Source organism: Hyperoodon ampullatus (genome assembly GCF_949752795.1).
Source record: "Hyperoodon ampullatus genome assembly, chromosome: 5".
Taxonomy (NCBI): Eukaryota; Metazoa; Chordata; class Mammalia; order Artiodactyla; family Ziphiidae; genus Hyperoodon; species Hyperoodon ampullatus.
The window spans coordinates 27412911-27440164 of record NC_136918.1 but is presented as its reverse complement, the minus strand read 5'-3'; the positions used below and the strand labels follow the sequence as shown (position 1 = coordinate 27440164).

General features: G+C 39.7%; 1 pseudogene across 1 annotated transcript; it reads left to right on the top strand.

Moving 5' to 3' along the window:
- LOC307053697 (centromere protein U-like) lies at positions 1-25279 on the top strand (annotated as a pseudogene). Its single transcript has 2 exons — positions 1-798; positions 25126-25279. The product of its transcript is annotated as a centromere protein U-like (transcript).
- Positions 25280-27254: the final 1975 nt, after the last annotated feature.

Here is a 27254-nt window from a genome sequence, read left to right as displayed (position 1 = left end):
ATGGCACCGCTGGGGCGAGTGCGGTGCTCGGGTACGAGATGTTCAAAGAACACTGTAGGAAGAACACACTCCACGAAAGATACCCTCCTCTACACAGCACTCTATATATGCTGATGAGGAAGAATTCTCCAAACACTGCGGATCATCTATCCCCTCAACTCCTCAAGGAAAAGAAGCAAAAAGAAGTTTGGACACTTCTGAAATTGAAGCAAGTGAAAATGAGTCTGTAAAAATTAGTGCAAAAAAGCCAGGAAGAAAACTCAAGCCCATTAGTGATGAATCTGAAAGCACTGAAGAAAATGATATAAGAAGAAAAGTTAAACCAGCAGACAACATAATACACGACAACATGAAGCTGCTTCAGCTACAGCATCTTCAGAACTTTCAGAGAAACCAGCTGAATCAGTCACGCCTAAAAAGATAGGACCCCTTAGTGCTGAGCTCTCTGTTGAAAAAGAGACCCTGGCAACAGAAAGTCAACTGAGAACTCAGAAAAAGATGTTTTGTGGCAAAAGGACGAAACCAAGAAGTCACAGATTTGGATACTTCCGACTGTGTACCTATTTGGTGTTTAAAAGAAAACCAGTGACATCATGGAGTTAGATGTTGTTTTGTCTGCATTTGAAAGCACCCCCTTAGAGTATAAACAAAAAATAGACTCAGAATTTGCAAGGAAGCCATCGACAAATTTCATTCTAATTTGAAAGAAGACCTCATCGAACTGCTTAAAGAAATCCAGATGTTGAAAACTCTGAAAAGGAAGAGCGCTAAGAAGATCTCAGATATCAAAAAGAAAAGGCAACTTCTGTTTTGTCTTTTTGTGTTTGTTTTTTTCTAATTTCTAACTTGCCTTTATTTTTCTTTCTTTCTTTCTTTTTGGCTGCGTTGGGTCTCCGTTGCTATGCACAGGCTTCAGTAGTTGTGGCTCGGCTCTAGAGCGCAGGCTCAATAATTGTGGCACATAGGCTTGGTTGCTCTACAGCATGTGGGATCTTCCCAGACCAGGGCTCGAACCCGTTTCACCTACACTGGCAGGCAGGTTCTTAACCACTGCACCACCAGGGAAGCCTGGGACCCCATTTTTAAAAGGTAGAATTTAAGACATCCAGTTCCCTTTAGCATTTTCTCGCGAGCATGAGTAGTGATACGACCAGCATTTCTAGGATCTATGTAATGAGCTGCAGCCAATAGCACAGTCTCGTTTCTGTTTCATCCAAATTCTGCAGTTTACTCAGTTATTGCCTCTGGCTCCTTGCATAAATAGATCTGGGGATATTTGTCTCCAGTTAAATTATTTTATGAAACTTGAAATTACCTTCAGTATTAGTGTTATCTTTCTTTGAGAAATCAACTGCCAAATAACAAAGAAAATTTTAGCTAAACCTCATCTTACTTACAGATTTCAGCCAGAAAAGGGTTTTCCACATTTAGTACCAACCCTACCCACCTGTTCTCTATCCCTTTTGTAGATAGAACCCATAAAAGGTAAAATCCAAGTACTCTATGAAGAAATAATGTATTCTAAACAGAAATAGACTCACAGACATAGAAAACAAACTTATGGTTACCAAAGGGGAAAAGGGTAGGGAGAGGGATAAATTAGTAGGAGTTTGGGATTAACAGATACAAACTACTATATGAAAAATAAATAAATAACAAGGACCTACTTAAAGCACAAGGAACTATATTCAATATCTTGTAATAACCTATAATGGAAAAGTGAAATTTATATATATATATATGTGTGTGTGTGTGTGTGTGTGTGTGTAACTGAGTCATTTTGCTGTATACTTGAAACTATCACAACATTGTAAATCAACTAACTATATTTCAATTAAAAAAAAGAAATAATGTATTCTTCCATGAAAATTCTACATACATAAATTCTTTGGTCCTTCCCTTTTTTTCCCTCACAGATATAGCAGAAGCCCAGAGATATTTAGATCTTTTCTCTTCATCTGCACTTACCCTCATGGTTGCTTGTGATTGATAGCTTTCCAAAACCCACTTGGGCCTCTGAGCAGCACTCCAGTGACTGCACGTTAACCTGAGTAACTAGAGACTACAGCTAACAGACCTCACACCTGTGTTTTCCCCACTGCCAGCCTTTCACACCCACACCTTGTTACTAAAGCAATTTAAAGAACTGTATTCTGAAAAGAAAATTTTTTACATGTTATTTTTCCTTTCTAGATGTCTCACTTCAATTAGATAGGACATTGTTCTCCCCTTACCAGGCTGATTAACCCCTGGTGCTGCCCCATCTGTGTATGTGTGTGCTCCATTTTTCCATTTATCAGCCTTTGGTTGCACTTATCCACTGACCTGTCTATTGCTCCTTCTAGACAAAGAATTTCTCCAAGGCAAGGGTCATCTCTCACATGCTTCTAAATCACTAAGCATCTGACACAATGCCTGGTGCACAGGAAATATTCAAAAATTTGTGATGAACACAGGGCCCATACTACATTCTGTCCAGTGGGTAAAACCACATCTGACACCTAAGTATTTCCATGTCAGCTTTGCTATTCTTAACTTCAGTAACTGCCATGTGCCTAAATATGGATATAAAGTACATATTTATATTGCTCAGTTGGCCCTTTCCATTTGTCTTCTGTTCTAGGAAATTTCCTTTATTTCTCTGAGTATATCCTTCATTCCAGTTCTCATTCCAAGAGACTAGCTTTTCTCCTAAAACTCCCATGAATTGAATGTTACACCTTCTAAATCTGTCCTCTCTCTCTCTCTCTCTCTACTGACTTCATATTCATACTTTCCATTTCTTTATCTCTTTGTGCTGTGTTCTAAGAGAAATTTCTTCAGCTTGTGTTCTCAGTGGTATCCACTGGTTCATCTATTAAATTTTTTCTGATACTATATTTCTAACTTACATGCAGTGAAATGTGCTGATTTTAAGTATAGAGTTTGATCAGTTTTAACAAATGTATATATCCACCTTTATATCCAAGAACTCAATTTATTACCGACAGATCCATGCTGAAAGAATGATGAGAAAACAAACTTCAGAAAAAAGAAAATGGATCTCAGAGGAACAGATAAATGCATGAACTATTAGAAAAATTTATTCTTAAGTCTAAATAATTGTTTGTTAAAATATTCATAATAATCTGAAACTAAAATTCCAGTTGAAATCAAGATGGGAGATGGAGAGGGACTTCCCTGGTGGTCCAGTGGTTAAGACTCCATGCTTCCATTGCAGGGGGCATGGGTTCAATCCCTGGTAGGAGAAATAAGATCCCGCATTCCATGGGGCATGACCAAAATAAAATGTGCAAATAAAAATGTGTTTCAAAAAAAAGATGGAACTTCCGGGGAAGATGGCAGAAGAGTAAGACGCGCAGATCACCTTCCTCCCCACAGCTACACCAGAAATACAGCTACACGTAGAACGACTCCTACAGAACACCTGCTGAACGCTAGCAGAAGACCTAAGACCTCCCAAAAGGCAAGAAACTCCCCACGTACCTGGGTAGGGCAAAGCAGAGAGATTCCCACACAGATGATGGGTGCCAACGGGCACTCACCAGCCCGAGAGGCTCGTCAGCTCGCTCGCTGGGCAGGTGGCGCTGGGAGCTGAGGCTTGGGCTTCACTCGGAGCACAGGGAGAGGACTGGGGCTGGCGGCGTGAACACAGCCTGAAGGGGCTAATGCGCCACAGCTAGCCGGGAGGGAGTCCAGGAAAAAGTCTGGACCTGCCAAAGAGGCAAGAGACTTTTTCTTCCCTCTTTGTTTCCTGGTGCGCGAGGAGAGGGGATTAAGAGCGCTACATAAAGGAGCTCCAGAGACGGCTGCGAGCCACGGCTGAAAGCGCGGACCCCAGAGATGGGCGTTGGATTCTGGAGCTGCTGCCACCTCCACGAGGCCTGTGTGCGTGCGCAGGTCACTGTCCACACCACACTTCCGGGGAGCCTGTGCAGCCCGTCACTGCCGGGGTCCCGGGATCCACGGATGGCTTCCCTGGAAGAACGCACGGCGCGCCTCGAGCTGGTACAATGTCACGCCGACCTCTGCCGCTGCAGGCACGCCCCGCACTCCGTGTCCCTCCCTCCCCCCCACCCGGCCTGAGTGAGCCAGAGTCCCCGAAGCGGCTGCTCCTTTAACCCTGTCCTGTCTGAGTGAAGAACAGAAGCCCTCCAGTGACCTACACGCAGAGGCGGGGCCAAATCCAAAGCTGAGACCCGGGAGCTGTGAGAACAAAGAAGAGAAAGGGAAATCTCTCCCAGCAGCCTCAGAAGCAGCGGATTAAAGCTCCACAATCAACTTGATGTACCCTGCATCTGTGGAATGCATGAATAGACAATGAATCATCCCAAATTGAGGAGCCAGGAGTCAGTGCTGTGCCTCTGAGGTGGGAGAGCCAACTTCAGGACACAGGTCCACAAGAGACCTCTCAGCTCCACATAATATCAAATGGTAAAAATCTTCCAGAGATCTCCATCTCAACACCAGCACCCAGCTTCACTCAAAGACCAGCAAGCTACAGTGCTGAACACCCTATGCCAAACAACTACCTAGACAGAAACACAATGCCACCCATTAGCAGAGAGGCTACCTAAAATCATAAAAAGTCCGCAGACACCCCAAAACACACCATCAGACATGGACCTGCCCACCAGAAAGAAAAGATCCAGCCTCATCCACCAGAACACAGGCACTAGTCCCCTCCACCAGGAAGGCTATGCAACCAACTGAACCAACCTTACCCACTGGGGACAGACACCAAAAACAATGGGAACTACAAACCTGCAGCCTGCAAAAAGGAGACCCCAAACACAGTAAGATAAGCAAAATGAGAAGACAGAAAAACACACAGCAGGAGAAGGAGCAAGATAAAAACCCACCAGACCTAACAAATGAAGAGGAAATAGGCAGTCTACCTGAAAAAGAATTCAGAATAATGATAGTAAAGATGAGCCAAAATCATGGAAATAGAATAGACAAAATGCAAGAAATTGTTAACAAGGAGGTAGAAGAACTAAAGATGAATCAAGCAACGCTTCAAAACACAATAAATGAAATGAAAAATACTCTAGATGGTATCAATAGAATAACTGAGGCAGAAGAACGGATAAGTGAGGCGGAAGATAAAATAGTGGAAATAACTACTGCAGAGCAGAAGAAAGAAAAAAGAATGAAAAGAACTGAGGACAGTCTCAGAGACCTCTGGGACAACATTAAATGCACCAACATTTGGATTATAGGGGTTCCAGAAGAAGAAGAGAAAAAGAAAGGGACTGAGAAAATATTTGAAGAGATTATAGTTGAAAACTTCCCTAATATGGGAAAGGAAATAGTCAAGTCCAGGAGGCACAGAGAGTCCCATATAGGGTAAATCCAAGGAGAAATATGCCAAGACACATATTAATCAAACTGTCAAAAATTAAATACAAAGAAATCATATTAAAAGCAGCAAGGGAAAAACAACAAATAACACACAAGGGAATCCCCATCAGGATAACAGCTGATCTCTCAGCAAAATCTCTGCAAGCCAGAAGGGACTGGCAGGACATATTTAAAGTGATGAAGGAGAAAAACCTGCAACCAAGATTACTCTACCCAGCAAAGATCTCATTCAGATTTGATGGAGAAATTAAAACGTTTACAGACAAGCAAAAGCTGAGAGAGTTCAGCACCACCAAACCAGCTTTACAACAAATACTAAAGGAACTTCTCTAGGCAAGAAACACAACAGAAGGAAAAGACCTAAAATAACGAACCCAAAACAATTAAGAAAATGTGAATAGGAACATACATATCAATAATTGCCTTAAATGTAAATGGAATAAATGCTCCCACCAAAAGACACAGATTGGCTGAATGGATACAAAAACAAGACCCATATATATGTTGTCTACAAGAGACCCACTTCAGACCTAGAGACACATACAGACTGAAAGTAAGGGGATGGAAAAAGATATTCCATGCAAATGGAAACCAAAAGCAAGCTGGAGTAGCAATTCTCATATCAGACAAAATAGACTTTAAAATAAAGACTACTAGAAGAGACAAAGAAGGACACTACATAATGATCAAGGGATCGATCCAAGAAGAAGATATAACAATTGTAAATATTTATGCACCAAACATAGGAGCACCTCAATATATAAGGCAAATACTAACAGCCGTAAAAGGGGAAATCGACAGTAACACATTGATAGTAGGGGACTTTAACACCCCACTTTCACCAATGGACAGATCATCCAAAATGAAAATAAATAAGGAAACATAAGCTTTAAATGATACATTAAACAAGATGGACTTAATTGATATTTATAGGACATTCCATCCAAAAACAACAGAATACACATTTTTCTCAAGTGCTCATGGAACATTCTCCAGGATAGATCATATCTTGGGTCACAAATCAAGCCTTGGTAAATTTAAGAAAATTGAAATTGTATCAAGTATCTTTTCCGACCACAATGCTATGAGACTAGACATCAATTACAGGAAAAGATCTGTAAAAAATACAAACACATGGAGGCTAAATAATACACTCCTCAATAACGAAGTGATCACTGAAGAAAAGAGGAAATAAAAAAATACCTAGAAAGAAATGGCTGTGGACACATGACGACCCAAAACCTATGGGACACAGCAAAAGCAGTTCTAAGGGGGAAGTTTATAGCAATACAATCCCACCTTGAAAAACAGGAAACATCTCGAGTAAACAACCTGACCCTGCACCTAAAGCAATTAGAGAAAGAAGAACAAAAAACCCCCAAAGTTAGCAGAAGGGAAGAAATCATAAAGATCAGATCAGTAATAAATGAAAAAGAAATGAAGGAAACGATAGCAAAGATCAATAAAACTAAAAGCTGGTTCTTTGAGAAGATAAACAAAATTGATAAACCATTAGCCAGACTCATCAAGAAAAAAAGGGAGAAGACTCAAATCAGTAGAATTAGAAATGAAAAAGGAGAAGTAACAACTGACACTGCAGAAATACAAAAGATCATGAGAGATTACTACAAGCAACTCTATGCCAATACAATGGACAACCTGGAAGAAATGGACAAATTCTTAGAAATGCACAACCTGCCGAGACTGAATCAGGAAGAAATACAAAATAGGAATAGACCAATCACAAGCACTGAAATTGAAACTGTGATTAAAAATCTTCCAACAAACAAAAGCCCAGGACCAGATGGCTTCACAGGCGAATTCTATCAAACATTTAGAGAAGAGCTAACACCTATCCTTCTCAAACTCTTCCAAAATATAGCAGAGGGAGGAACACTCCCAAACTCATTCTATGAGGCCAACATCACCTTGATACCAAAACCAGACAAGGATGTCACAAAGAAAGAAAACTATAGGCCAATATCAGTGATGAACATAGATGCAAAAATCCTCAACAAAATACTAGCAAACAGAATCCAACAGCACATTAAAAGGATCATACACCATGATCAAGTGGGGTTTACTCCAGGAATGCAAGGATTCTTCAATATACGCAAATCAATCAACGTGATATACCATATTAACAAGTTGAAGGAGAAAAACCATATGATCATCTCAATACATGCAGAGAAAGCTTTTGACAAAATTCAACACCCATTTATGATAAAAACCCTGCAGAAAGTAGGCATAGAGGGAACTTTCCTCAACATAATAAAGGCCATATATGACAAACCCACAGCCAACATCATCCTCAATGGTGAATAACTGAAACCATTTCCACTAAGATCAGGAGCAAGACAAGGTTGCCCACTCTCACCACTCTTATTCAACATAGTTTTGGAAGTTTTAGCCACAGCAATCAGAGAAGAAAAGGAAATAAAGGGAATCCAAATTGGAAAAGAAGAAGTAAAACTGTCACTGTTTGCAGATGACATGATACTATACATACAGAATCCTAAAGATGCTACCAGAAAACTATTAGAGCTCATCAATGAATTTGGTAAAGTAGCAGGATACAAAATTAATGCACAGAAATCTCTGGCATTCCTATACACTAATGATGAAAAATCTGAAAGTGAACTCAAGAAAACACTCCCATTTACCATTGCAACAAAAAGAATAAAATATCTAGGAATAAACCTACCTAAGGAGACAAAAGACCTGTATGCAGAAAATTATAAGACACTGATGAAAGAAATTAAAGATGATACAAATAGATGGAGAGATGTACCATGTTCTTGGATTGGAAGAATCAACATTGTGAAAATGACTCTACTACCCAAAGCAATCTACAGATTCAATGCAATCCCTATCAAACTACCACTGGCATTTTTCACAGAACTAGAGCAAAAAATTTCACAATTTGTATGGAAACACAAAAGACCCCGAATAGCCAAAGCAATCTTCAGAACGAAAAATGGAGCTGGAGGAATCAGGCTCCCTGACTTCAGACTATACTACAAAGCTACAGTAATCAAGACAGTATGGTACTGGCACAAAAACAGAAAGATGGATCAATGGAACAGGATAGAAAGCCCAGAGATAAACCCACGCACATATGGTCACCTTATCTTTGATAAAGGAGGCAGGAGTGTACAGTGGAGAAAGGACAGTCTCTTCAATAAGTGGTGCTGGGAAAACTGGACAGGGATATGTAAAAATATGATATTAGATCACTCACTAACACCATACACAAAAATAAGCTCAAAATGGATTAAAGACTTAAATGTAAGGCCAGACACTATCAAACTCTTAGAGGAAAACATAGGCAGAACACTCTATGACATAAATCACAGCAAGATCCTTTTTGACCCACCTCCTAGAGAAATAGAAATACAGGCAAAAATAAACACATGGGCCTAATGAAACTTAAAAGCTTTTGCACAGCAAAGGAAACCATAAACAAGACCAAAAGACAACCCTTAGAATGGGAGAAAATATTTGCAAATGAAGCAACTGACAAAGGATTAATCTCCAAAATTTGTAAGCAGCTCATGCAGCTCAATAACAAAAAAACAAACAACCCAATCCAAAAATGGGCAGAAGACCTAACAGACATTTCTCCACAGAAGATATACAGACTGCCAACAAACACATGAAAGGATGCTCAACATCTTTACTCATTAGAGAAATGCAGATCAAAACTACAATGAGATATCATCTCACACCAGTCAGAATGGCCATCATCAAAAAATCTAGAAACAATAAATGCTGGAGAGGGTGTGGAAGAAAGGGAACACTCTTGCACTGCTGGTGAGAATGTGAATTGGTACAGCCACTATGGAGAACAGTATGGAGGTTCCTTAAAAAACTACAAATAGAACTACCATATGACCCAGCAATCCCACTACTGGGCATATTCCCTGAGAAAACCATAATTCAAAAAGCCATGTACCAAAATGTTCATAGCAGCCCTATTTACAATAGCCCGAAGATGGAAACAACCTAAGTGTCCATCATCAGATGAATGGATAAAGAAGATGTGGCACATATATGCAAAGGAATATTACTCAGCCATAAAAAGAAACGAAACTGAGCTATTTGTAATGAGGTGGATGGACCTAGAGTCTGTCATACAGAGTGAAGTAAGTCAGAAAGAGAAAGACAAATACTGTATGCTGACACATATATATGGAATTTAAGGGAAAAAATGTCATGAAGAACATAGGGGTAAGACAGGAATGAAGACACAGACCTACTAGAGAATGGACTTGAGGATATGGGGAGGGGGAAGGGTAAGCTGTGACAAAGCGAAAGAGCAGCTTGGACATATATACACTACCAAACGTAAGGTAGATAGCTAGTAAGAAGCAGCTGCATAGCACAGGGAGATCAGCTTCGTGCTTTGTGACCGCCTGGATGGGTGGGATAGGGAGGGTGGGAGGGAGACACAAGAGGGAGTGGATATGGGAACATATGTATATGTATAACTGATTAATTTTGTTATAAAGCAGAAACTAACCATTGTTAAGAAATTATACTCCAATAAAGATGTAAAAAAAAAAAAGATGGGAGGTGGAGAAAGGAGAAGAAGCAGAAGACAAAACAGCATGCTACATTTTTTCTATTGTTTAATGGAAGGCTAGAGAGATACTACTTAACTGCCGACATTAGAGCAATGCATTTAATATAGAGACACAAAAGAACCTGAGGTCTTCGCTGGTGGCACAGTTGTTGAGAGTCTGCCTGCCGATGCAGGAGACGCAGGTTAATGCCCCGGTCCAGGAAGATCCCACATGCCGCGGAGCAGCTGGGCCCGTGAGCCATGGCTGCTGAGCCTGCGCGTCTGGAGCCTGTGCTCCACAATGGGAGAGGCCACAACAGTGAGAGGCCCACATACGGAAAAAAAAAAAAAAAGACCCCGAATAGCCAAAGCAGTCTTGAGGGAAAAAAACGGAGCTGGAGGAATCAGACTCCCTGACTTCAGACTATACTACAAAGCTACAGTAATCAAGACAATATGGTACTGGCACAAAAACAGAAATATAGATCAAGGGAACAGGATAAAAAGCCCAGAGATAAACCCATACATCTATGATCAACTAATCTATGACAAAGGAGGCAAGGATATACAATGGAGAAAAGACAGTCTCTTCAATAAGTGGTGCTCATAAAACTGGACAGCGACATGTAAAAAACGAAATTAGAACACTCCCTAACACCATACACCAAAATAAACTCAAAATGGATTAGAGACCTAAACGTAAGACCGGACACTATAAAACTCTTAGAGGAAAACATAGGAAGAACACACTTTGACATAAATCACAGCACGATCTTTTTTGATCCACCTCCTAGAGTAATGGAAATAAAACTAAAAATAAACAAATGGGACCTACTGAAACTTAGAAGTTTTAAGTTTCTTTTGCAAAGCAAAAGAAACTGCAAGCAAGATGAAGAAACATCCCTCAGAATGGGAGAAAATATTTGCAAACGAATCAATGGACAAAGGATTAATCTCCAAAATATATAAACAGCTCATGCAGCTCAATATTAGAAAAACAACCCAATCTAAAAATGGGCAGAAGACCTAAATAGATATTTCTCCAAAGAGGACATACAGATGGCCAAGAACCACATGAAAATGGCTCAACATCACTAATTATTAGAGAAATGCAAATGCAAACTACAATGAGGTATTACCTCACACCCTTTAGAATGGGCATCATCAGAAAATCTACAAACAACAAATGCTGGAGAGTATGTGGAGGAAAGGGAACCCTCTTGCACTATTGGTGGGAATGTAAATTGATACAGCCACTATGGAGAACAGTATGTACCTTCCTTTAAAAACTAAAAATAGAGGGCCTCCCTGGTGGCGCAGTGGTTGAGAGTCCGCCTGCCGATGCAGGGGATACGGGTTCGTGCCCCGGTCCGGGAGGATCCCATGTGCCGCGGAGCGGCTGGGCCCGTGAGCCATGGCTGCTGAGCCTGCGCATCCGGAGCCTGTGCTCCGCAACGGGAGAGGCCACAACAGTGAGAGGCCCGCGTACCGCAAAAAAAAAAAAAAAAAAAAAAAAAAAAAAAAACTAAAAATAGAATTACCATATGACCCAGCAATCACACTACTGGGCATATACTCTGAGAAAACCATAATTCAAAAAGACGCATGCACCCCAATGTTCATTGCAGCACTATTTATAATAGCCAGGTCATGGAAGCAACCTAAATGCCCATCAACAGACAAATGGATAAAGAAGATGTGATACATATAGACAATGGAATATTAGCCATAAAAAGGAACGAAATTGGGTCATTTGTAGAGACATGGATGAGTCTAGAGACTATCATACAGAGTGAAGTAAGTCAGAAAGAGAAAAACAAATATCGTATGTCAACACATATATATGGAAGCTAGAAATATGGTACAAATGAACCGGTTTGCAGGGCAGAAATTGAGACATAGATGTAGAGAACAAATGTATGGACACCAAGGGGGGAAAGCGGTGGGGGGGGGTGTGTGTGTGATGAATTGGGAGATCGGGATTGACATGTATACACTAATATGCATAAAATGGATAAGTAATAAGAACCTGCTGTATAAAAAAATAAAATAAAATTCAAAAAAAAAGAACAATACATTTTAGTGTGCATGTTAAAATCTAAAAGTAATCATAGTAGAGTAATGAAAAAGTGGACACCACATCAGAGCAGTTTGGTAAGGCCATTGTGAGAAGGTACTACTTGAGTTAAGACCCAAAGGGTGAGAAGGATCCTGTGATGCAAAGATCTAGAGAACGCATATTTTAGGCAAAGGAAATAGCATGTGCAAATGTCTGGAGGCAGCAGAAGGATTGGCGTGTTTGAGAACCAGAGAGGAGGCCAGTATAGCTGGAGCGCCAAACAAGAGTGAGAAAGAAAAACTTTGATCTGAAAGGTAGGGAAGAGTCAGACCATGCGAGGCCTTTACACAATGTTAAAGGGTTTGGATTTTATTCTAGTTTTTGAGGGGTGACCCTGAAGCGAGTTTTGTTTGTTTGTTTTATTGACATATAGTTGATTCACAGTATTATATACATTTCAGGTGTACAACATAGTGATTCACAATTCTTAAAGGTTATAGTCCATTTAAAGTTATTATAAAATATTGGCTGTATTCCCTGTGTTGTACAATATATCCTTGTAGCTTATTTACTTTATACATGGTAGTTTGTACCTGTTAATTCCCTCCCCTTATCTTGTCCCCTCAGCCTTCCCTCTCCCCACTGGTAACCACTAGTTTGTTCTCTATATCTGTGAGTCTGTTTCTTTTTTGCTGTATTCACTAGTTTGTTTCATTTTTTTTAGATTCCACATGTAAGTGATATAGAGTATTTGTCTTTCTCTTGCATTTCTCTGATGATTAGCATCTTTTCACATGCCTGTTAGCCATCTGTATGTCTTCTTTGGAAAAATGTCTATTCAGTTCTTCTGCCCATTTTTTAATTGGGTTGTTTGTTTTTTTGATATTGAGTTGTATGAGCTGTTTATAGATTTTGGATATTAGCCCCTTATCAGTCATATCATTTGCAAATATTTTCTCCCATTCAGTAGGTTGTCTTTTCATATTGTTGATGATTTCCTTTGCTGTGAAAAAGCTTTTAAGTTTAATTGGGTCCCATTTGTTTATTCTTGTTCTTGTTTCTTTTGCCTTTGAAAACAAAAAAAAATATTGCTACAGTATATGTCAAAGAGTGTTCTCCTTTGTTTCTTCTAGAAGTTGTATGGTTTCAGGTCTTACATTTAGGTCTTTAATCCATTTTGAGTTTATTTTTGTTTATAGTATTAGAGAGTGTTCTAAATTCATTCTTTTACATATAGCTGTCCAGTTTTCCCAGCACCATTTGTTGAGGAGACTGTCTTTTCTCCATTGTACATTCTTGCCTCCTTTGTCATAGATTAATTGACCATAAGTGAATGTGTTATAAGATCATTATGGAGAACAAGTTTCAGAGAAAGAAAAGTGGAATCCAAGAGGCTAAGTCAGAGATGATGGAGATTGGATTGGGAAACGGCAATGGAGGTAGAAATGAGTGGATCAGGGGAAAATTTTAGAGGGAACACTGACAGCCCCTGGTGATGGGCTGGACATGAGGGTGAGGGAAAGGAGAAAGTTAAAGATGATTCCCAGGCTTCTGGGTTTTACAGTCAGGTGAATTGTTTTTACAGTTGGGTAAATGGTTTCTATAACTGAGTGAGTGGATTTTATAATTGGGTGGCCCTTACTGAGTTGGGAAAGTAATTTGTCTGAGAAGAGAACAAGGAGTGAAGACCACAGGCCTCCTTTACATGCATCCAGATGCGCTTTTAGATGCCCACGTGCAGGTGTCTGTCCACAAACCTGGGGTTCTTTTTTTTTATTGAAGTATAGTTGATTTACAATGTTATGTTAGTTTCAGGTGTACAGCAAAGTGATTCAGTTATATATATGTATATATATATTTTTATACATATATATAAATATATATACATATATATTCTTTTACAGATTATTTTCCATTATAGTTTTTTATAAGATATTGAATATAATTCCCTGTGTTATACAGTTGGACCTTGTTGTTTATCTATTTCATACATATTAGTGTGTATCTGCTAATCCCAAACTCCTCCTTTATCCCTCCCCTACCCACGTTCCCCTTTGGTAACCATCAATTTGTTTTCTGTGTCTGTGAGTTTATTTCTGTTTTGTAAATAAGTTCATTTGTATCATTTTTTAGCTTCGACATATAAGCAATTCCCATGTGTTCCTCTGCCAACATGGAAACATCAACTTCTATTTCCCTGAATACCAAACTACGTTCTTATGAGCTCTGAACACACAGAGTACAAGATACTCTGTTCATTTGGCAGAAATGGCATTCCTCCCACAAAAGGTACTAATATCTTTACTGGGGGTTGATGCACAAACTTGAATAGAAAAAATGATTTCCACAACATCCACCTGAAGTTTAGCACTTCCTTCAATTCTGAATGTAGACAAAAAACTGCAGTATTATTTGCTATACCTGTGACTGTGTTACAAATACAATTACAAATATTTTCCTATCACATCAGAGGTGTTCCAAGTATCTCAAAATGTTATTTATGCTCATCATTATTTTGAAATATGCCAGTTATTTGACCTGACACTAGATCTTTTTATTTACTGTGCTATTAAATAATATGATATTTAATATCACAATATTTTAAAGATTTGATAATTTTTTCAGTATAATTGGTTTACTTTGTAATCCCATGCATTTTATTTTATGCATTTAAAAACATTATTCTGAGAAGAAACCCACTTGGTTCACCAGATTCTAAAGTTTGTCAAGTGCTTAAAACATGTCCAGTTCCTATTAGCACTACTTAAGTTTTAATTAAACAAATAAAAGTATATTTCATGGGTTACCGGTGGGAGGGGGTTACAGAGTCATGGACTGGGAAGGCTAGGAATGGAGAAAAGCAAGTGAAAAAGGAAACAGGAAAAATATAATTTCACTAAATAAAATCCCAATATGTGTGATATGATCTCACTAATGCCTGTTTATATAATTTTATGCTTATTTATAAAGCAAAATTGTAAAACAATGAGCAAATTTTAAATCTCTTATAAGTGTTGGAAGTCACTTTCCTAACACTGTCTTCATAGTTCAAAGATAAAATACTCAATAAAAAGCCGGAGTTAAGGCATCTGTAGAAAGACCAAACATAGCAAATTCAACCACTGAGACTATACACCCTGTCTTTCTCTGAGTGTAGAACCAGTCCCAAGTTACTGAATTTCAGGAGATTTTCATTAAAAAATAAGACAGGTGAGAATTTAAGGAAAACATTATCATCTGTTCTGTGAAAATCTCTTTCAAAAAGCTTATGGTTTCTTGGCAGTTCACTTGAGAACAACAACAAAAAAGAGGCAAGTAATGTGTTATAAGATATATTATGAGAAAGCCAGGCCACACCTTCAGAGTCCACCAGGGTCCTTCCCCAGGATTCCCATCACCCACAGACCTCCTGGCTTGGGTGACGCTCTCTGATCTCGCCATGTCTGAGGACTATTCCCTTTCAATCAGTTAAGTCCAAAGTGAGCCTCAGTCTTTCCGGGTTATCCTTCTTGCAAAGAAGAGAGTCATAGGTTACCAGGGGTCCCCAACCCCTGGCATCTAATACCTGATGATCTGAGGTGGAGCTGATGTAATAATAATAGAAATAAAGTGCACAATAAATGTAATGTGCTTGAATCACCATGAAACTATCCCCAACCCACAGTCCTTGGAAAAATTGTCTTCCATGAAAACGGCCCCTGGTGCCAAAAAGGTTGGGGACCGCTGGACCATTATACTGTAGGCACCATCCACTAAGCTTCCATCTACCCTCGATCCATTTTTCTTACTGCAGCCAAAAACATTGTTTCTAAACACAAATGTGATTCTCTCAAACTCTCCCTCCAAAAACCTTTTAGTATCCCCCATTTCTCTTTGGATCTGTACAAAACTCCTTCATGTGGCTCCAATGCCCTGCGCGATCTCACCTGAGCCCACCTCTCCAGCCTGACCCACCACCACGTTCCCTGCATCTGTGCTCTGCACACTCGGCCCTCCTGTCCCCTGACCTCCCTGAGCCTCCCTCTCCTTGGGGCCCTTTGCATGTGCTCATGCCTCTGACTGGAATGTCCTCCCACCTCCTCACCAAGGTAGAGCCTGTGAATCTTTGAGACCCAACCTCCATCCCAGTTTCTTCATACTTTAGCCTCTCTGAGATTACAGTGTGTCCTACAAGTAAGTGGAGTCTTGTGAGTACTGTTGGCCCAGATGCAAGTCAATTCTTCCAACAAGAATTGCGTTTGCCTCTGCCAGTCATCTCAGGTAACTACCAGTCTGAAATCACTTTAAATTCTCTCCTTGAGTTTTGGGACATATTACTGATGTGAATTCAGATGGAGAACACGTAAGCACCGACTTGACGTTGAAATTCTCGGGAGAGTTTTCTTTTCCTCCTTCAGCTCAGTGCCGACATTGAGACAAGTAAATTTCCTTGCTGTCCCTTTCCGTGAGAACATTTATTTCTCACTTGCTCTTTTATTGCGGGGGGCATCCCAGCTTCATGTGGAGATTCCCTTTTAGGAATTCCATTGTGGATGATTTTTTTTCTTAGTGGTACATAGAATAACCATGCATCATATAAAAACTGCCTCTAAGTTTCGATGAAATACAGAGGTTCAAATTCCCCAGTTAGAGGCTTTCATGGTATTCTGTGTGGCTCCAGTTTTCCCACCCGTCACAGCGTAACTTCAGCTTTGTTTCTATGTGTGGTTAAATCTACCTCCCTTTCTAAACTATAAGCTCTGTGAGGACTGAGACAGGAGACTTTATTTTTTTCATCATGGCAATTCTAGAGCCTTCCAAATATTTTTCCAGCTCATACACACTTTGAGCTACTTCATGCATTTCTGGGATCAGAATTATCATTGTCATTCTAAAGAGTATAATCCCAATGCACAGGGTATCACAGAGCTTTCTGAACAATACCTGACACATCCTCCTCAGATGCTCAAACGTGACGATATGAATTGACCACGGGGTTAAATTATAATAGAACTGTGGCAGATTCAAAGCCCAAACTGGGGCCATGATTTCCATGTTCTTGGTACATGGAGGCTTTCTATTTTCTGCAGATTAGAACCTCCCAAAGTTTCCCAGCTTGGCTAGAACTTACTGTTCACTCCTCAAACCCGAATCCCCTGAAAGCTAAGTTCTTTCCTTCGTCAATTAACACAGCGTTATGCATTCTTCCAAAAAGGAAAAAATGAGCCCAGTTCTCCCTCCCTGCTTCCCCATTCCATTATAAAACTAATCATATTCAGATATTGCACCAGCTCCTCCTTCAGACATCATATAATAAGGTAATGCTTATGGGTATAAAAATCATTTAATACATTAATGCATTTTTTCAAGTTTAACATTATTTACTAAAATCTTTATTACCCAAAGCATGGAGTGAAAAGGAAGGATGGAGTCAGTTAATACTAATAAGGATTTATTTACTAGTTTTTCCTGTTAGGAAGTAAAGATGACTACCATTTCCTTTCAAATAAAGAAAAGCAAATGGGTTTCCTAGGACAGAGTTGATGATCCAGGAATCATCTTGGATAATAATAACATTTATTTGCTTGGGGCTTACCACAAGCGGTAAATGCTACTATTGTGTCTTTTAACAAATGGGGAAATCATAGCTTGGAATGGTTAATAATTGCCCGCAAGGTCATAAATCTACAAAGTGATGGACATAAGATTTGAACTCTGGTAGTCAAATGCCTCTTAGTGAAGGAATGAATTTCAAAGCAGAAAATGATGGCTGGTTTCTCATTGCATTGAAAACGTATTCCCTTTAAACCTTAAAATAACTTGTCTGTTTATAAATGTAGGTGATTGTGATACACTTTGGGAGGATGTGGCCTTAAAACATAGCTTCTACCTCCATACATATGCTGGAAAATTTAGTTGTAAATATTGATTAGTCAGAAGTCATTTCCTTCACAGTCAAGACCATTTTAAATCTTCTGAAAGAAATAAACATTGAATTCTAAAGTCCCTTATTTACATAGTGATTGTGCATATTTACTTGCCATTTATGACTTTTTTCCTTTACAAATTTTTTTGCCCAGTATATAGTAGGCATTTATTAAATGCTGCATTGATTGGATGAATGGATGGATGGATAGCTGGATGGATGGATAAATAGGTAGGTGGATGTATTGATGGATGGATGGATATCTGGATGAATAGATGGATGGATAGACAACGAATGGCTATATGGATGGATGGATATCATGGACTCTGTCTTGGGCAACTGGGTAAGATATACTCTGACTGGGTGTTTTGATCCTTGGCTCTTTCAGTTCTCTTTTGGTGCCTAATAAGCTACTCCAAGACTTAGTTGGTTAAAAAATTAACAATTTATTATTTCTCATGATTCTGTGTGTTAACTAAGCTCAGCTGGGTGGTTTTTCTGCTCCACGTGTTGTTGGCTGGATCACTCATGTGGCTACATTCAGCTAGGAGCTGGGCTGGGCTGCCTTGGTGTTCTTCCCCATGGTTTATCTCTCAGTGATGTATCCCATCCTCTGGGCATTCTCCAAATGACCTCTCATTTGCAGCAGAATATCCTGGACATCCATTCAGCATGGCAGCTGAGTTCTAGGAGAGAGAATTCCAAGAGGACCAGCCCCAAAATGCAAACACTTACCAATAGTCATATGGTCACACCCAGACTCACTGTGGGAGGGGTCACAGAGAACATGAATCCAGGAGCTGTGATTCATTTAAGCCACTGTGTAAGAGTCTACCTCATTGGCTAACTTGCTGCTCCTTCCTATCTCTTTGAATATGAACTGGTCTAGAAAAGTGGAGTTGTAATAGTCAGAATGCTTTTAGTTAAATGTAATGAAACTCAAACAAACTAAAGCAAAAACAAAATAAATTGGCTCATGTAACTGTAATCAAGCATAGCTGGAATTAGGTGCTCAAATATTGTATTCAGGACTCTCTCTCTCCCTCTAACTCTTGGCTCTACTTCATTCCATGTTAGCTTTATTTCCTAAAAAGCAATTACCATATAATGAAAAAATCCCCAACAATCCGTATTTGATTCGTCTTCATACCTTACAACCTCAGAAGGTGAGAGATCTCTTATGACTTTAATTTCTCAAAAGAGACTATTTGCCCAGAATCCCCAGACAGGGAGGAGGTTTCTCGCCACATCAGTGGGTCTGTGGAAAGGATCCCTGTAGTCCCTTTTCCACTAAAAGAACAGCTGTTCAAGTCGTTAATGCTGCATAACAAATCACTAAATTTTAAGTGACTTAAAATAACATAAATGATCATTTTCTTATCTCATATGGGTGAGAAATTTGACACTGGCTCTATGGGCAGTTCTGGCTCAATATCTCTGAAGCATTTGCAGTGCTAGGTGACTGGAGCTGGAAGTTGGGGTGGGGAGGTGGGGTTGAGGCCAGAAGGAGCAGATGGGTGCTGGCCAGGCATCGCTCTAAGTGTAGTTCCAGGGCTTCTCCAAGTGGTCTCTCCACATGCGATAATTTGTGCTTCTTCATGGCACGGTGGCCTCGGGGCAGTTGGACAGCTTCCATGGCAGCACAGGCCCCCAGCAAGAGTGTTCCAACCAGCAACTGGAAGATGCACCACCTTTTCTGACCGAGACCTGGAAATCATGGAACATCACTTCCAGTGACCAATTCTATTGGTTAAACGTGAGACATAAGAGATTCAAGGGAAGGGGAATTAGATTCCACCTTTGATGAAGGAGGGGCAAGTTTCTACAAAACCATGTGGACTGAGAAATATTCTTATGACCATCTCTGGAGAATGCAATCTGCCACAGCAGCCCTTACAGAGCCCTGGCTGGATGTAAGAGCTTCAGTTCTGACGTGTATACCACACAGGCCCAGGTTATCAGGATATCATGCTGCAAACGTTTCTCTAACTTCAAATTACCTTTGCTTTAAATGAAGTACCCACAGATTTCCATCTCTTTTTTTAAAGGCATGATTTAGTTTTGCTGTTGTTCTTGTATTTTATCCATCAGGTCCATGTGTTAGTAATGGGAGGAAAAACAGTGTTAGTCCAGTCCCCGTGCCCAAAACTAGATTTCAGTTCTGTTCCTAATCTCTGAAACTTCAGTCTCATTCAGCAAAAATCCCCACCAAATTTACATCAGGTTATTCTTTATTTTTTAACTTGAGAGAATAAAGCATATGAAACTCTTGGGTTTTCTTTTTAGTTCTCTTGTTAAAAGTGAATCCAGATATAAGGAGTAGATGAGTTTTGAGCAAAATAAACAAAATAGAGTCACACAAAAAATACGAGAAATTCTTGAAAGCAAGCAGAGAGAAAAGACATATGGCCCACAAATAAACAATAATTAGTCAGAAAGCAGTTATTTCTAAAGTAACAATGTAAACTAAAATACCGTGAATATTGCCAACATGCTGAGTGACAATAATTATCAAATTGCCAGGCAAACTTCCACATCCAACTAAAACATGTGATTGAAAATAAAAATGCGATTGAGGGTATGACCAAGATGGCAGAGTAGGAAGACCCTGAACTCACCTCCTCTGCAGGCACACCAAAATTACAACTTACAGAGCAACTATCTATGAGAACAACCAGAAAAGATTTTCCAAAACTGAAAACACAAAGAAGGAACCACAATGAGATGGGTAGTGGTGGCAGAGACACAGTTTAGTCAGGACCCACACCCCTGAGTGGATGACCCCAAAACAGGAGAAATATCACAATTGCAGAGGTTCTCCCCAAGAAGCAAGCAGCCCCAGCCTCATACTGGGCTCCCTGGCCAGGGGTCCTGCACCAGGAAGACAAACCCCCAAAACGTCTGGCTTTGAAAACTAGTAGGGCTTATGTTTGGGAGCCAGAGTACTATAAGATACACATGCACATGCAAAACCTCACATGTTCTGAGTCCCGATTCAGAGGCAGTAATTGGAAAGAAGCCTGGGTCAGACCCACTTGCTGACCTTGGAGATCCTGCCAAAGGGGCAGGAGGCAACTGAGACTCCCCCTGGGGATGAAGACACTGGTGGCAGCCATATTGGGGAGTTCATTCTACCGCAATGATGCCAGCACTGGCGCATGCCATGTTGGAATCTTCCATCTAACCTATTAGTGCCAGAGACATACTCGCCCACCAGCAAACCAGCACTAGCCTCGCACCCCTCTGGGGCATGCAGGCAGCCTCGTAGCAACATGGCCTCACCCGCCAGCAGGCCCTCAGTGGATGGCGGGAGGTTGGAGCCTGGATTTTCATTGTTGGAGTGGATGGTTACAGATAAGCAAGGAACGAGGTCTAGAATGATCCATGCAGTAATGGAGTCAGAGCCATCCACGTGCCACAGTGTTCATTGCAGCTCTATTTACAACAGCCAGGACATGGAAGCAACCTAAGTGTCCATAAACAGATGAATGGATAAAGAAGATGTGGCACATATATACAATGGAATATTACTCAGCCATAAAAAGAAACGAAATTGAGTTATTTGTAGTGAGGTGGATGGACCTAGAGACTGTCATACAGAGTGAAGTAAGTCAGAAAGAGAAAAACAAATACCGTATGCTAACACATATATATGGAATCTAAAAAAAAAAAAATGGTCATGAAGAATCTAGGGGCAAGGTGGGGATAAAGACGCAGACCTACTAGAGAATGGACATGAGGATATGGGGAGGGGGAAGGGTAAGCTGGGACAAAGTGGGAGAGTGGCATGGACATATATACACTACCAAACGTAAAATAGATAGCTAGTGGGAAGCAGCCGCATAGCACAGGGAGATCAGCTCGGTGCTTTGTGACCACCTAGAGGGGTGGGATAGGGAGGGTGGGAGGGAGGGAGATGCAAGAGGGAGGAGATGTATGTATACATATAGCTGCTTCACTTTGTTATGCAGAAGAAACTAACACCCCATTGTAAAGCAATTATACTCCAATAAAGATGTTTTAAAAAATGGAGTCAGAGACATCAATATAAACTCATGTTTAGCTTAATGTAGTTACAAATATTTATACATAGAAATATTTGCAGATATGTGTATATACATGGATTAATATTCACACGTATATTTGCTTGCTCTATCAGCCAAGAGGGCACAGAAGCAAAGATACCCCTGTAGCAACTAACACACTTAGTGCCCAGAACTTAGTTTCCCGTAGCACTCTCTACTAAAAGGGCTGGTTAGGGCTCCTTAGAGAAATGGCTAATTCTATGACTGGGACAGAAAATATACAAGATGAGCCTGGAGCATCTTATAGTGCCAGAAATTTCAAAAGTGCTAAAAACAAACAAAAACAAAATACACTGGAATGTTTTTAGCAACAAAATTAAATAGCATGGGGTTATAACCCAAAGTATAGAATAAATATCTATGATATAAATAAATGATGAAATAGACATATAAATGGGGGGGTGATATACAAATCTCCCATGCAGAAGAATTGCAAATAATTTATGTAGACACTCCACTCTCAGAGAGGTAGAACATAACCTCCCACTTAAGTGCGGGCTGCACATGGTGACTGCCTGCCATAGAGAACAGTATGGAAAAGGGGAAAAAAGAGTAACTTGACAGTAGAGAAACTTGAAAACACTACCTTAGCCAAGTGATCAAGGCCAACATCAACAGTGATAAATAATGTTGAGGTTATGTTCCTTAGATGTGATGTGATGAGGATAACACTTCACCTCTGTGGTCCTCCCCCCAGAACACATAACTGCAGTCTAACCATGAGGGAAAAAATCAGACAATTCTCAATTGAGGGATATTCTACAAAATACCTGACTGGCACTCCTTAAAACTGTCCAGGTCATCAGAAACAACTAATGTCTGAGAAACTATTATCATAGCCAAGAGGAGCCTAAGGAGACATGACAACTAAATGGAATGTGGTGTCCTGGATGGGATCCTGGGACAGAAAAAGGACATTAGGTAAAAACAAAGAGATCTGAATAAAGTGTGGATTTTAGTTAATGATACTGTATCAGTATTGGTTCATTCATTGTAATGGACCTTAATTAATTATTAAGAAGTTAATAATAAGGGAATCAGTGCGGGAAACTATCTTCACAATTTTTCTGTAAACCTAACACGGTTCTACAATCAAAATTTTATTTTTAAAAATAAAGTGAATGCTACCCAAAGAGAAGGAATGCATGCACGCCTGAGCAGAGAGCAGGCGTGTAAATAGTAAAAGAGCTATACCAACAGGGAGGGTGAATGGTGGAGAGCTAGCACACATAAAGCAAAGGCACAGAATTGCCAGAAAGCTTAACGCTTTGTCACTCCAAATGTGGCCTCTAACCAGCAACACTTTATCACGTGGAAACATTAGAAATGCAGAGTCTCAGGCCCTACCCCAACTTACTGAATAAGAATTTGCATTTTAACAAACTCTATACGTGATTTATATGCACTTTAAAATTTAAAAGGCACCAGCTTAATGACTCTCAAATACAGATTGTCTGTTCATCTTGTCCTCCCCAAACCCCACCTCTCCCCAGCAAAATTCTTTCACCTATAAAGCTCAATAATTCGGTTTTTATTTTTCTTTTTATCTTTTTAAATTTGTTATAAGATTTTTAAAGATTACTTTTCATTTACAGTTATTACAAATACTGGCTATTTCCCCCGTGTTGTACAATACATCCTTGATCTTATCTTACACCCAACAGTTTGTACCCCAGTTTTCAACCCCGATATTGCCCCTCCCTCTTCCCTCTCCCCATCGATAATCACTGGTTTGGTCTCTATATCTGTGAGTCTGCTTCTTTTTTGTTATATTCACTGGTTTATTGTCTTTTTTAGATTCCACATATAAGTGACCTCATACAGTTTAATAATTCAGTTTTTCTGATAGACATCCTTTACTACAAAAGTCGATGAACTTACCAAGAATTCTAATTGTGAAAATATTTCTAACAGAACAAATTACAGGCTGGATCTCTGGACAAAGACAACACTTTTAGTCTTAATTTAAATTCTGTAGTAGTTAACTCTTCCTCAAACAACTTAGAGAGTTGGTATGGGGAGTTCTTTTGTTAAAAGATAATTGTTTATTGATCGGTTTGAAGTATTGATATATGTAAGCTTACTCCAGGAGAGAAAGAAAAAGGCTTTCCCTCTGCCCAGATGAAGGTGTGTTCACCTCTATCTACAGAGTGGAAAATCAGGCAAAGTAATTACAGGTGGAATAAGGACTGTAAGTTCCAGATTACTCTCAGGAAACATTTCTGAGTCTAAATGTACTTTTTAATGATCTCTTCCAATAGCACCATGCTAATTGGCTAATTTGGAAATGATATGAGACCCCATGTGCTTTAAAGAAAATCTGTTTGTTTATATATTTATTTGCACCTGAGACTGTCTTATTGCTGGCAGGACAAATGTTATTAAAACAGAATCACCTGCTTATTTTAACCAGATTCTTTTTTTAATGAACATACATGAATTGGATTATCCCTAGGGTTTCAGGAGGAAGTACTGGCATTTTGAGTGATGGGAAATTGCCACTTAGCCAGGAAATAAATGAGCTTTAAAAAGATCCCATTGTTTTTTACAAGGTTATTATTGTAAATGTTTCATAATAGAAGAAATGCCCTTCGAGTTTACCCTCATTGTTGGTTTATGATTGGGGTGTTAACCTCTAAGGAGTCCAGCTCTTCACATCAAGCCACAGTGAGTTTTCATAAGTGGTTATTACATAAAATAAAATTATCTTTTATTGGTCCCCATAATATTTCCAACAAGTTTCTCCATTTGTTAGCTATTTTGTGAGGAAAATTTATTGAGTTTATTAGTCTGGGCTAGGAAACAGTGGCTTTTTAAAGTTTGTATGAGTTGAACATATTTTACTATTAACAAGACCATCCTGAACTCTGTAGAAACATGATTTAGGTGAAAACGTGGTGATATATTTGGATATTTATTTATATTTCACATGAATATTTCACATTGCTGTACCTGTTTCACTAAGAGATGGAACTTCATGATCCAAACAGACTTCCCCTCTAGCTTACTATTGAAAATGTTCCTTTCCAGTCTAAGCACTGCCACTAAATAATGAAAGAAGAAACTGCTAGGATCACCCTGGATTTCAGAAAGTGCAGTGGTAAACAGTCTCCTCCCTCCAGCTTGACATTCTCCTTTTTTCTGAAAGTATTATTGAACGGGCTGCTGCTCTTCTGCACTGTGGGCTGAACCTCATCGCGAAGTTTAGAAATGTTAGGGTGCCCCCTACCGTTGCAAATGGGGAAGCACGGTTCTTCGCTGTTGCATTCGGGGAACAGGATTCTTCCAAAAGGAGTACTTAACCAAAGTTCACATAAGTGATGGTTAGTCACATGGAAGGAAGGGAAAGAGGGAGGAAGGGAAAGGGGAGGGAAGGAAGGAAGGAAGGAAAGAAGGAAAGAAGGGAGGGAGGGAGGGAGAAATAATAACCCTACCTACGGATAAATTTAAAATTTTGGAGCAGAGCTACTTTAATGTTCAGCCTGGTCTAGAGATCCATCCATGAAGGGGGCAGGAGGTTTGAATATTACACCACCAAAAATATATGTGTATGTGCACTTTTTTAAAATGATAGTGTGTAGCTTTCATCATATTTCAAAGAGATATGTAACCAGGGTCACTCTCTCTCTGCCACCTTCCCTGTCACCTTTTTTGGTAACGTCAACATCCCTGTAGGTGATCTCCTACTTAACACCAGACTTCCCATTTTTTGAACTCCTCTCCTTCAGTGATCTTGTTCTCCAACCGACTTCAGTCACTCACGCCCATTGTCACACCCCAAACATTATTACCAACAACCCTACCATCTCCAGGATCTCACGTGCAAGCGTTCCACTCTCTGATCACCGTCTCCTATTTTTCTAGCTTCTTTTTTGTGATACTTCTCCACAATTCTTGACCCGCTGGAATGGTCCAATCCATTGACCCTGCCATTTTTCACTACCGTTTCACTTCTGAACTTCCTCTTTACCCATCTTAGTTTCCATGGTAATCACTAGAATCGTTTCCTAGCATGCACTCAGCTCCTATATCCCCCCCCACCATCTTATTCACCAGGAGAAATTCCTACCCTCGCTGAATCCAGAGCTCCACTTACTCCACATCTGAAGTTCAGTGGTTGCATATGAAGAAACTAACTGAAGATAAACACAAAACCGAGTGATCAGTCTCACCTTGGATTTTTAATCTCCAAATTCAAGAAGGCTGGCAATTTCGGTATATTATTGATAAACTGAACTTTATCACAGTTTGAAACTTCTGCTCTTTTTTAAATTTAAAAATATCTTCAAAGCACAAAGCTGAGGGACTTCCCTGGTGGTCCAGTGGTTAAGAATCCACCTTCCAATGCAGGGGACGTGTGTTCGATCCCTGGTCAGGGAACTAAGATCCCACATGCCGTGGGGCAACTAAGCCCGCACACCACAACTACTGAGCCCACGTGCCCCCAATGAAGGGCCCACACACTGCAAAGAAAGATCCCACCTGCCACAACTAAGACCCGACGCAGCCAAAAATAAATAAGTATATGTATATATTTTAAAAAACACAAAGCTGATAAGAGACTTGCACCTGGAATACATGAAGAACTCTCAAAACTCAATAATAACAAGTCAATTCAAAAAAAAAGGCAACGTATTGGAACAGACACTTTACCAAAGAAGTTACTGGCATGGCCAATGAACCCATTAAGGATGCTCAATATCATTAGTTATCAAAGAAATGCAAATTAAAACTACAATGTGCTATTACTGTGCACCTGTTAGGATGACTAAAATTTAAAAAGAAAAAACTGACAATACCAGGATGCACTAAAACCATCGTAAATTACTGGTGATAACACAAAATGATACAGCCATTTTGGAAAACAGATTTTCAGTTTCTCATAAAAAACATATACTTACCATATAGCCCAGCAATCTTACCCATAAGTATTTCCCCAAGAGAAATGAAAACTTATCTTTACACAAAACCTATACATGAGTATCCATAGCAGCTTTATTCAGAATTGTCACAAACTGGAAACAACTCAAATGCCTTTAATTGGTAAATGGATAAATTGTAGTCTATCCATACAGTGGAAAACCACTCAGCAATAAAAAGAATGTACTACTGATTCACACAGTGATATAGATGGATCTCGAAAGCATTGGACTAAGTAAAAGAAGCCAGTCTCAAAAGGTTAACTACATACTCCACAGTTCCCTTTATATGACAACTTGAAAAAGGCGAAACTATATGGACAGAAAACAGATCAGTTGTTGTAGGGAATGGAGTGGG